Consider the following 12,645-nt stretch of genomic DNA (forward strand, 5'->3'; position numbering starts at 1 on the left):
TCGGCTATTTAGTTGTGACCCATACAAATTTGTCTGTATCCCAAAAAAGGCCCGGCCCACTGTTTGGGAAACGGTGAATATAGCAACGTGAGTTTTTAAGAGAACTGAACTGTGTTCAGAGGCCAGCAAAATCCTTCTTGATCTGTTGGCTGTAAGCAAGATCAAAACCATTTCACAGCAGTAAAGCTGTGTACTTCTTTTTTATACGTCCCATGGTATGAAAGTAAGCCATGCTTGGGTTTTATACATTTTTTATTTACTCCCATGCCTATTTTACACTACAGGGTTTGCAGCTGAAAGAATTTGGCCAGCATAGTCATACACAAGAATACACATAAGCAACGCATACATTTAATTAAATACAATACACATACAAATGTAACTAATTAGTCAGATCTCCTTGTGCCTGAATGATAGGGCAATGATATTATTTACTCCTTCACACAGTCAACAATTCTTTTTGGCAGCTTTCCTTCCTGCATTGGCAGCTGCAACTGTGTTGTTTCTAGCCTGAATTGTGCGTTAGAATTGTTTGCATTTGTCTAATATTATAGTTCGCTCTTCGTTTGTGAAATATGCACTCTGCTTCCAACAGATTTGTCCATGTTTGCGATTGGTCATATGGGCTTGTACGTGCTCATGAATAGATTGGGGAAATCAGTGTTGCTCTAATTGCTCCGGCCAAAATGCACTAGCAGCCGTCCTCATGTAGCAGAATTTAACCACTTAAACTCTAGACTTCGTTGAGAGGAGTCCCTCAGGATTCAATACTAGTGACTATTTTCATGCTAAAACAAATATCTGCAGAAAATAGCCTATCTACAAGCTCACCATATTGACTTGTAGTAGCTGATTACTAGTGTAGCCAGATTTTGCGAGAGAAATAAGCAACGAGGTCTATGAAAATCAGCCCAAAAGAAGTGACTAGGCTACGGCTATTTGAAAATAGCAGATCTAAAAGCTCACAAAACGTTTCATCATGAGCTTGTAGATCTGCCATTCTCAAAAAAGAAAAGAAAAACATTTTGGGGGGTGGGGGGTGGAAGGAAATGTTTGAATATTTTTGACCACTGGTTTAAATAACATTAGGAAGCAATACCAAATTAGCAACTACACTTAAGAAACAAGCCCATGAAAACTGCAACCACCAATATTTCAAAGCAACTTTAGAGAAAAGCAAGCCTAAAGTCGCTTATAATAAGTGGACATGGCAACACTGCCGAGCACCCGCAGCCAAGGAGGCAATCAGAGCAAGGAGGAACACCTGCTCTACATTTCGTGAACATTACACTTTGTTTTGTTTTGTTGTGCATGCCTGGCAAGGCAACAGAACAGACTCCAGCGTTTTCATGACTGACTGATGACTGGGGACATCGTGCATCAGAGAATAGAAGAGTGTGAAAAATGCATGGCATACAGCAGGGTTCCCCGATTAGTTTTCCCCAAGGGCCGAATTATGTCTAGGGTACCAAGCCAAGGGCCACAACATTGCAGGGGGCGACGGTGGTGTTCCCGCTACTCCAGAGACAGTTCAGATATCGTTGTCGGGTGAAAATCTTGTATGTCCAAAACCGTTCGTTTTGCATTTATCATTTTAAAAACAATTTAAACTAGTGAAAACAGCCGATCAAGATCTGCTGTTTTCACTACTTTTGTGCGACGGCCTCGTATGATGAAGCAGGGCTTTACTTTGGGAAAGAACGTACACATTTTGAGATAAGAGGTTTCCACCCAACAATGACGATATACTAGTGTTGTTGCTGCTCTTATACCACCATTATTACTGGGATTGGTGGGGGCCAGACAGTAGCCCCCGTGGGCCGCAAATGGCCCGCAGGCCGCCTATTGGGGAACCCTGGCATACAGAAATTGCGCCAAAGCGTTTTTTTTTTTTTTCCTCAACAACCAGCTGGGGGTCAGACAGCTGCCAGCGCACCGGGATCAGGTCAAGGAGAAGCGTCCGTCAGGTTTAGTCACGGGTAGAGGCTGGGCTCGTAAGCGTTATGGGGGAAAAGAGAGGCATAAGCTACAGACAGGAGCAGAATACGGTTGCATTTTGCATGGTGATATTTATTCTGTTTTCTAACTGATTGAATCAATTAGTTTGATTAACCAACCGTTTCACCCCTACATCACAGTCCCCCAGGGCCCAGTCATGGGCAGGGCAATAAACCTCATTATTTTGAAATGAGTTGATTATTCATAATCAAGTTGGATTATTTATCATCAACTAAATCAATGAGTCTGATTAACCACTTAACCGTGTATTATACTTGTTGTTGTACAACGGTGGCGTACAAAAACGGCAATACAAGCTCATGTCATGCAAAAAATACTGAAAATTGCAAATCTACAAGCTCAAAATGCATTGTGAGCTTGTAGACCTGCTGAAACGTTCACCTATAATGACATGCCTAAAATAGGGAGTGATTAAATTGATTAGTTCGATTAACTGTTGCACCCATCTAACATATAATTTTCCGAATGTCTGTCTGTCTGTCTGAGTGTCTGTCTGTCTGAAACCGCGTTTCTCCTCAGTGGCTGGAGCAATTGATCTGAAATCGCATCACCATCAGCATATGAACACACCTGACATAACTGTGAAGCCCGTTTGTCACTTTCACAAATCGTATGCTGTATAATTGCATTTTTATGGTGTATCTATATCTATGGGTGGTGTTGGCTGGCCCTCTTTCAGATGTTGTCATGTAGATCGGTACACAGTATCTCTGTAGCCTTTAAACGAAACGGGTATTTCTTACATTGATGCTCCTACATATCATGCAAGCACCAGAAAGTTACTTTCCATCCCTCATATACTGTGTGCACAGTGCACACCCCATAACCCACACACTGCACATCATTTCGGAGCTCATATCTTTGAACGGGTAAGGACTAGTAGTCTATACAGACTGGAACAGGACACAGTAGGGCATTCACCAAATATTCGAATATATCAAAGTCACTATTCGACGTTGTTCACCGAAGTCGAATATTCGCTTTTTTTATTTTTTTATTGTTTTTTTATTGTTTTCTCATTACTCATCCTGCAAATATATAGTTTATAAAGCTTGGCTAGATAGGAAGTCATAAGAATGAGTTGTCCCTGGTGGATGACTTTGTCAATGCTCTATACCAGGGGTTCGCAAACCTTTTTAGGCCGTGACCCACAAAATAAACATATTTGAACTGGGGACCCCCACCCTGACAAGCACTTGGAATTGTAGGTATTACATTAATGTGACTCGGTTCCGCAGAAAAATATTGTGAAAATAGCAGATCTACAGCGAGGCGTTGTGAGCATGTAGATGGGCTTACTCATTAATATTTGACAGTTTGGCCAGTCATGTCGAATATTCGACTATTCGAATACTTTGAGGTCAAATAATTCGAATACTAAAAATCACTATTCGTGAATGCCCTAGGGGACAGTGAAAGGAAATATACTGTACATCAAAGCCAGAGGTTTCAAAGACATAACAGAGAGGTGCAACAGAGAATTCACAGTCTAGAAGTGAATCATTTCATCCTCCATCAGGTCTGTCATCCTCTGTTGTTTTTATCAATCTTTTATTGAGCCTTCTCCCTTCTGAGCTTTTCATCTTATCTACTGGTTTCAAAACCTCACAGTAAGAGATAGAAACAGTCTGAACAGTATTGACAAAACCTGTTCCATGATTATCAGACTGAAAACAAAGAGAATTCTTTCTGTAGCCAACACATCCTCCAGAAAGCTGAGAGCATTTTATCTTCTCCTGGACATGTTTTGCAGGTGAAATGTCACATATAAGGGCGTGGTTATATTTTACCTGCTTGTAAACTGACATTCTAAAATCATTCGGCCCTTGGGCACAATGAGTTTTAAATGCTCCTTAGTGTTTACCAGTATTCTTTTTATTTTTTTACTTACAGCAGGGGTCGGCAACCTTTTTGACATTTATTTTCTTGATAGTCAGTGTGCCATATCAATTAACATTACGTCTAATTATGACACCTCATCAAAATAAAATGTTTCCAACAGGATGATTTCCCAATAACAACCCTTTTCTCTGTTCTTTCACATCAGGATGTAATAAACCCCTTCTCTCCCAGACTCCCTCTCTGGTCCAGGGTCAGAGTTTGAATGAATGTAGAATTATGTGCAGGATACAATTTCCATACATATATGAGGGGACTTAATTTCTTTGACTAAATTTGTTTTTATATTTTATCTAAAGAGAAAAGTCCCTTCTCTCACACTTATGCCAGTGTGCCAGTGATACCCTCCCCTGTGCCAATGTTGGCACCCGTGCCTACGGTTGCCTACCCCTGACTTACATTAGGAATGAAACCCTATATATGCTGTACTTCATTGACAGGGGTCCCTCAGAGGTCCTTGGCCCCCAAATGTGTTCACCAATACAAAAATCACTTCGCAAAACTTGTAGATTTGCCATTTTTTGCTGAATGTTCAACTATTGTGACATGCCCAGAATGGGAATGCTAGGCTTCATGTGGTTAAAATCATTTTATTCCAGTTGTTGTTGTTGCTGCACGTTACCGTGATTTTCCGTTACAAGCCTCTCGGCACTAATTACCCGCTGCTGGGATTAATAAAGCTGTTTGGAGTTTGAAGAGGGTGTGAGACAACACTGACAGCTCAATTATTCCTCAGGATATTTGAGCATACATCTCCACTGTCAAAGTAGCTGCAGACAGACGGACGGGAGGAACGGACGCCCACATGTCAACACAAGATGCCCTCAAACAGACGCAGAGAGAGAGAGAGACTTCCACAGGCTGTCAGGATGCTGCTGACGACTATGTGAAATGGGCAAATGAAGAGAAAAGAATTGTGGAGAAGGATGAGGAGACAGACATGGATGGAAGTGGAGGCTGCACTGTCACAGAGAAATAATGAATAAGAACAAAGCCGTGCTGGGGGAGATGGCTTTAGGGCTGTCACAATTATTACATAATCGTCCAATCGCAATTATTTGAGGTAATGGCAATTATTTTGCAAAATCGTTTCCATGTTGAGAAATGTTAATATAGTTACAAAAACGTTCAAAAAGTAGTGGAAATAGCAGATCTACATGCTCACAACGTGTCGCATCTCCACTATCAATGTTCTTTTTTAAGTATAAAGTTGTCAAATATGTCAGTAATTTTGTTGTATATTTAGGTGTCATATCTACCATTGTGCAACTTAAGTCTAAAAGCCAAACAGAAATATAATTGTCAACGACAAATACACAATTAAATTGTTAATCGCAATTATTTGAGTGACAATTACTCGTCATGTAAAATGTCATAATCGTGACGATTATGACAGGATTAGGATGAGTGCATGGTTGATGCAGAGAGAGTCTATTGAGGTCCAAGACAGATGAAAGCAGAAGACATGCAAGAGTTACTAAAAGGTCCATAACTAGGGCTGTCACGAATCACGATTATGACATTTTACATGACAAATTGTCACTCAAATAATTGCTTGATTAACGATTTAATTGTGTTTTTATCGTTGTTGGCTTTTAGGCTTTGAAGTTGCACATGGCAGATATGTCACATAACGTAAATACACAAAGAAATTACTGACATATTTGACAAATTTATACTTAAAAAAAGAACATTGATAGTGGAAATAGCCGATCTACAAGCTTGTAGATCTGCTATTTCCACTATTTTTGACAAAACATAATAATATCTGAACATTTTTCAACATGGAAACGATTATGAAAAATAACCGTGATGTTGTCAAATAATTGCGATTAAACGATTATGTAATAATTGTGACAGCCTTATCCATAACCAAATTCCTCTTGGCACAGCAATTGAGGCCACCAATCAAATATTGTCTGACACATGGTATTCTTTATCCCCCCCCCCCCCCCCCCCCCCCCCCCCCAAAAAAAAAAACATGCTCTCCCTTCCTAAAATTGCACTTGAAGACCTCAGCAAATGCCTGCCTAACCAAACGAACCCTTGCGTCCCTATTCTGCGGTGAACATTCCACAAAAATCAAACCTCGGTTCGAAGTGGAGTGGTGAATCTGAGCAGCGTGCGTGCGTGCGTGCGTGCGTGCGTGTATGTGTTGAGTGTGCCTGGCCTGCACAAAACAGCGCCCCTCCTTTAACTAGTGTGTTGTGTGTGGCCACTCAAGGTATTGCCAGGCTACGGACACGGCCAGCCAGCCACCCAGCCACCCACCCACCCACCCACCCACCCACGGACATACCCACGGACATACCTGTCTATTGGGAGTGCTTTCACCACTCCAAAAATAGACAATTTGCAAGCTCGCAGTGTGCTGACCCCGGTCAACTAAGGGTTTAAGTTAGTGGTTACATTTGATAGCAGGACAACAGTTGACGGTTACACATCTCCATTCAGAAACATTGCCATTCAGAAGATTGACTTCCATTATTCTAAATGGAGGTGCCACCTAAACCTAATCTTAACCCTAACCTCAGTGGGGATGTTTCTGAATGGGGATGTTTCTAAGTGGGGGCGTTTCTGAATGGAGGTCTGCCCCCACAGTGGACAATCTGCAGTCAGAGATGAAAAGCTTGTCAGGTCAGTGGGGCAAGCTGAAAGAAGAACCATGGGATGAATATGTGACCTGGACAAGTGGAGGGTGGATGGGAAATCATGAACAAAAGCAGTGCCTCCCGCAAAGACTTTCCACTGTGAGGCTATCAAATTCTCCAGAGACCCAACCTGCTCACAGATGCATATCACCTGCTGGGACTAGCGCAGTGGTTCCTTAGCTGGGGGACGAGACCTACAGTAGGTGGTCTGGCTGTGAGAGTGATCATTAATTTTCAACAAAAGAATTCTTACAACAATAAAAAAAAAAAGTGCAGCCTGTCTGCCCTCATGTTGATGGTTACTGTAAAAACATCCTCATTGAGATTATAAATAAAACATATATTAAATTATCTCTCACTCTGCACTTACTGTTAGTACCTATTGAGATTGGCAGATTTCACCCAATTTCTTTTTTCATCTCACTCACGTCACTTTGTCTGCTGACCTCATTCAGCAATGAAATAAAAAGAAAATAAAGAAAAAGAAAACAATTCACAGGAGGCAAGCAGTGATCATCCCATGATGTGCACTGCAATGTAGTTTCAAATGCACTACATTGCAGGAACTGTTTTGAGAGTAAAAAACTAAAAAAGAAGAAGAAGACATGTGTGACATGTGTGATCTTGGCATGTTGCCCCAGAAAGTGTGCCAATCTCAACAGGCACCAACGGTAATACATGTGGTGTTTTAATGTTTAAGGATTTGTATGGATTTTTTTAAGAAAAGCACTTTGCTTTGTTAAGTGCGTTATAAATAATCATATTGGATGTTTATTCAGTTTCTTGTCCAAAGCTCTTTGCTGCTGCTGTCAATAAATAAAGGATGTAATAAACAGGCAGTGCCAAAGTGATTTTATTTGGGACACAAGGACACTGTCTGTCTCATAACTAACTAAACTAAAACATTCTGTCCACAAATGCAGTCTCAAATTCAAAGTTAAAAGGAACAGCTCCTGGGTTTGAACCAAAGGCACGCTGGTTTATTTATTTTTATTTTTCAGATTTAGTTTAAGGTTGTTTAAGTTCAGACGTATTGATTAAACTGAGTACAGCAGGCCTGCATTTGGCCTTCGGTGTTGTCAATTTTCCCCATCTATGGTCAAAGGAATTAAATATTAATTTGGCTTCAGGAGGTTTTTGGTGAAGTTCTGGACATTCAAACAGGGTTGTCAAGGCTAACTTGCCTGCATTGCTAGCTTCTCTGTCTGATATCATCTCTGTCTGGCAGAGACCGGTATCTCCATGTGATCTTTTCATGTTTTTAAAGGAATTGATGCCCTATTTGGTCAACAGTGGCTGATCTACATGTTGTGACCTTCTAGAGCTGCAGTTTTTGAAAACACATTTGAAGATGTAGCTCTAAGCGCAAGTTCAATAAGGAAGATCTCTCATGCGCTTTCATCTTTATTGCTGGCGATGCTCCACAGTCCACAAACATCCTTATTCACAGCTTGAAGCGTGAGCCAATCCGCAGTTCGACCACTCAGCCTGTCTCCCTGTTAAAACCTAATCTTAAAAGTTAAATACGTAGTTAAAGTTGTACCATGTAACTTTTTTTATAAAACAAATCTTAAAATTGTCCTAACTCTTAAATCGCTAAAGTTTTAGAACACCCACTCCGTTATTTTCAGCTTCTGAAGCCTTCTCTTTATATGTTTTCTATGATCCTGACCGGGGTCCGGTTTTCGCGCAAAAATTACGTCATCATACACTACCGGCCAATCACAGCGAGGGTTATACACTGCCGGCCAATCACAGCGCATCTTGAAGTGGGGTCGCTAGCTATCACAATAGGGCGGCCATATTTGTAGGCGCCCGTGTGTCTCTATCTATACTCGGGTGAAACACTCCGTTTCTCCGGAATGCCTGAACGCACAGGAACCAGGGACCCCTCTAAAGATAGATCTCGGCGAGGTGGAGGCAGACGCGGGGGTGACGCGGGGGTGTGAGGCCCGGTCCGCGGCGAATAACGGCCGAAAGACGCGGACGCTACTGACCACTAGTTGAGCAACTTACACAGTATAGCTTTAAGTACAAATTTAATTTAAAAAATCCTATTTTGTATATTGATGCTATTTGCTTTCTGCCCTGTGCAATTTATTTTACACAGCCTAAAAAGGCAAACAGAAATACAATGTAATGTCAAAACACAATTACAGCGTTATTACTATTTGCATGACTAATCGTCAAGGAAAATATAACTATAAATACATTTCATTCCGACTCTGAGCTACAGTAGCTCTAAGAGAAACCAGCAATTTCCCCAATTTCACTGTGTATCCTCTTGACTTTGGCCATCATCTCCCCACCAGTAAATGCAGTCCTAGAGCTTCAAGGATGCATTTACTTCTTGTGGAAACTCTGTCATTTTGGCTCGGCAGCAAACGGGCTTGGGGAAAATTCATTTCTTCTCCTGCCCAAGCCACTCTAAGTGAACGATGGAGAATGTTTTTTAATGGTCTAAATGCGGCCCTGACTGAACCCGCGCTCGGTTAATGGTAGTGTCTGACGGTGAACGCCCAGGATTGAGGTCACAGGTGTCGTTTGAGCTTCTCAGGGCAGTAAATAAATACGGCTGTGCTCCTGTGCTGAGCCTGTAGATGCATGGTGCCTCAATAAGTAGCCCTATTACTGTAATCTGGTCCAGTGGTGCTCAACCTTTTCAGGCCACGACCCCCAAAATAATCATATTTTAACTGGGGACTCCCCCACCCTGACTAGCACTAAGAGTTGAGGCATTACATTTTGTACAACACGGTTCTATTGTTGCGAGGCGTTGTGAGCATGTAGATCTGCTATTTTCACAATTTCTGCCTCTAATATTTGACAATTTGGCCAATCTTTAATTTGTCATTTTAGAGGTATTAAAACGTCCTTCTATTGTCACTTTAGAAATGTGCAGATACCCTCTATACACTTAAACTTTATGTTGGTTTGTTTACTGTTGAGTGAGAAAACTATGTCCCACATTAAGTTAATCATCTGGGGACCCCACTGGGGGTCCCGACCCACAGGTTGAGAACCACTGATCTAGTCAACAGAACAACATTAGCGAGTAAGTGAACAATAAATTCATTATGAACAGTACACGAAAATCACTAACAGCAATGTGTTGCATACTGTATGCTTATAACTTTATAAGGTCGCTTCAAGCAAGGCTACATTGGCCGTTTGTGACTTAGAACCCGACGAAACCAATCAGAGCACAGAGACCGTGATGATGGCAACAGCACGAGTCTTGGCATTTCCATGCCAAAAAGGCCAGTAGCCTGGAGTGTTGCTTTCCTGTAAAGTCTGCACCACTGAGGCTCCGGGAACAAAGTTACGCATGCCTTTGAAAAGCATGATCTGTGTTATCCAAGGCTTAGGACACCCATCATTCACACAGCATATTTATACAAACAAGCTCCCTCCGGACACAGCTGCAGCGCCACGCCTGTGAGCGCATCTCTGGGGCCAATACCCCTCTCTCTTCCACTGCCTTTCATCTGTCCATGCTAATGCCTGGCTCCAGATCACTGGCTGCCAAACACTGGGTCGGGAACCATGTGTGGGTCGCGGACACATTTTTATGGGTAATTTTTTGCTCCCTACTTTGTTTTTAATTATAATTATTTCAAAACCTTTTCAAAAAACATTCAGAAAAGCTGAGAAAGCTGAGATTAAAAAAATAATAATAATCTAAGCCATTTCATCATTAATAATTAAATGATAAATCTAAGAAATTCCATACATTATGCAACATAAAAACATGCAACAACTGGTCATATGATGCATTTTGCATCATATGACCAGTTGTTGCACGTTGTTGCATGCTGAAATACTAAAATATCTAAAAACACAGATTGAACACAAAAAATAACTCAGGATTGTGTTGATCCTGTCCCAAACAATAAAATAAGATCTGGTTGTCCCAGAGGTGAGGTGGTCCTTTAGTCAAAATAGCCGATCTACAAGCTCACAACGCTGTGTGAGGCGACGCGTCGTGAGCTTGTAGATCTGCTGTTTTCACTTGTCTCGGTCCCGGGCGAAAGTCTAATTTCTCTTTTGGGTCTCTTGCTAAAAGGTTTGGGGACCACTGCTCTAGAGGACTGGAGAGATCACCTCTGGGTGAGGACCACAAGTTCACCCCGAAACTTTCGTCAGAACCTTCCACCTCCAAACCCAACCCACGCTACTGAAAGACAGCAAAAGAAAGAAGCCGGAAGGTCAGCCTACTACAAACTGAACAGACGTCAAACACCACATAAAAGTAGCACGTGCAGTGCCCGTGTAGCAGTTCTAGGGAGCAGAAAGACAATTCCATTTCCCTGCCACGTCGGAGGTGGAAAAAGGAGAAACTCATAAACCGGGGCTATTTATAGAATAGACCAGCCCGTTCGCCAAGAGTGCGGCTGCTTTGTGTGTGGATAATAATGCATTTCCATATCGGACACATTTATATTCATCCCCCACACCGCCTGGTCTCGGAATCAGCAGCGCTGGTGATTAGTGCAAACTTCAAAAGGGCCCCCGGGCCGTGCCGCCGGAGCCCCTGGTTGGTCAGCAAAGCGCCGATTCCCTACGCCCTGACCCGGTGCCCATCAAGGAGCACTATAGAGGGCTGGTGTATAATGCGCGGAGCGGGACAGATCAGACGCCAGGCGGGATGGGGGGGGGGGGGGGGGGGTTAACCGGGGGAGAGGGTGTGCCGTGCGGCTGGGGTGAGAGAGAGACACAGCTGTGCCTACATCAGAGGGAGTGAGGTGTGTGGGGGCAAGGGAGGGAGGTGGCATAGGGTTGGACTGATCTTCAAACGCCAGCATGGAAAATGAGGCTGCCCCTTTCTTTTCTGCCTGGTTCTGGTCACTGTTTATTGTGTGTGTGGGGGGGCTAGGGGAGCACCTGGTGCTTACACGTCTGTTGCAGTGGTACACCACTGAACCCCTACTTCATTGCAAAAATAGCCGATCTACCAACTCACATTTCAAAGCTTTGAAAGCTTATAGGTCCGCTACTGAGAAATCTATAGCCAATTTTTGACCATAATGATATGCCCAAAAAGGGACACCAGAGTTAGTGTTTCGGACAGACGTACGTACGGACGCACACACACACACAATAGTAATGCTTATTACTTGCACGCATGTACTATGGAAAGAGTTGACAGCTGTCAGATCAGCAGATTAGGACAATAAGGAGGTACAGCTGCCAACGTAAAATTTTTGAGAAGGTGCCTCTTAAGAATAAAGCAAGGGAATCTCTCCCGGATTCTCATGAATAAATAATTTGGCACATTCTTTGCAGCATTCAATCAGATATTCACATCTATCTATAAATGCGACAAATCTCTGTCTGTTTGTTTGTAATCCGCGTATCTCGAGAACCGTTCGTCCCACCGGCTTCAGATTCGGCACGTGCGTTCCCCGCCGCCGCACGGAGTGCAGTGCCGGGCCTCGACCCGACCCGACTCGCGGTTTTCCGAAACCGGCGCGAAACGTTCGGAATCTCCTTATGCGGAGCTGATTGTTGACATCAGGCTGTTCCGGAGGAAATCGGCGCAATCGCTGACTCATTGTGACATCACTTCATAAAAGGCTCTGACATCACGTACGCCACATGAGTCAACAAAAAATCTCTGTGAGTGTGTATGTATGTATGTATGTAATCCGCGTATCTCGAGAACCGCTCTTCCCACCGGCACGCACGTTCTCCAGATATGGGCATAAAATTAATGCCCGAATGCGGAGCTGATGTCTGACATCAGAGTTTTCCGCAACCGGTACTGTGTGTGCAGAGATCTCCATATATGGGCATAAGGGGACAAAGGCAAACAGATGGTCAAAACGTGTCCTATGACAACAGGTATATTGGGGTTTGCATTAAAGGGTGGGGCATTCATTCTAACAATTGAGCATTAATACGATAAAATGCCAACCAAAGGACTGAAGTGAAAATCCATTCTAAAAACGTACAGTCTGGAAACCTAAGTTTCACCCAAAGCTTTTATGATGTGAAGAGATACTTCCTTAACCAACTGACATTTAATCGTTTTAAATGTATTCTAGAATAATAGCATCAAATATTATTCCAATCG

At 42.7% G+C, this 12,645-nt stretch overlaps 1 protein-coding gene across 1 annotated transcript in view; it reads right to left on the minus strand.

Annotated features, from left to right (window-relative positions):
* Positions 1–12,645, minus strand: part of ldlrap1b (low density lipoprotein receptor adaptor protein 1b) — a 92,311-nt gene that overhangs the window by 55,226 nt on the left and 24,440 nt on the right. The gene's annotated exons all lie outside the window — the stretch shown is intronic.

This window comes from Nannobrachium achirus, assembly GCF_963921795.1.
Source record: "Nannobrachium achirus genome assembly, chromosome: 20".
NCBI lineage: Eukaryota > Metazoa > Chordata > Actinopteri > Myctophiformes > Myctophidae > Nannobrachium > Nannobrachium achirus.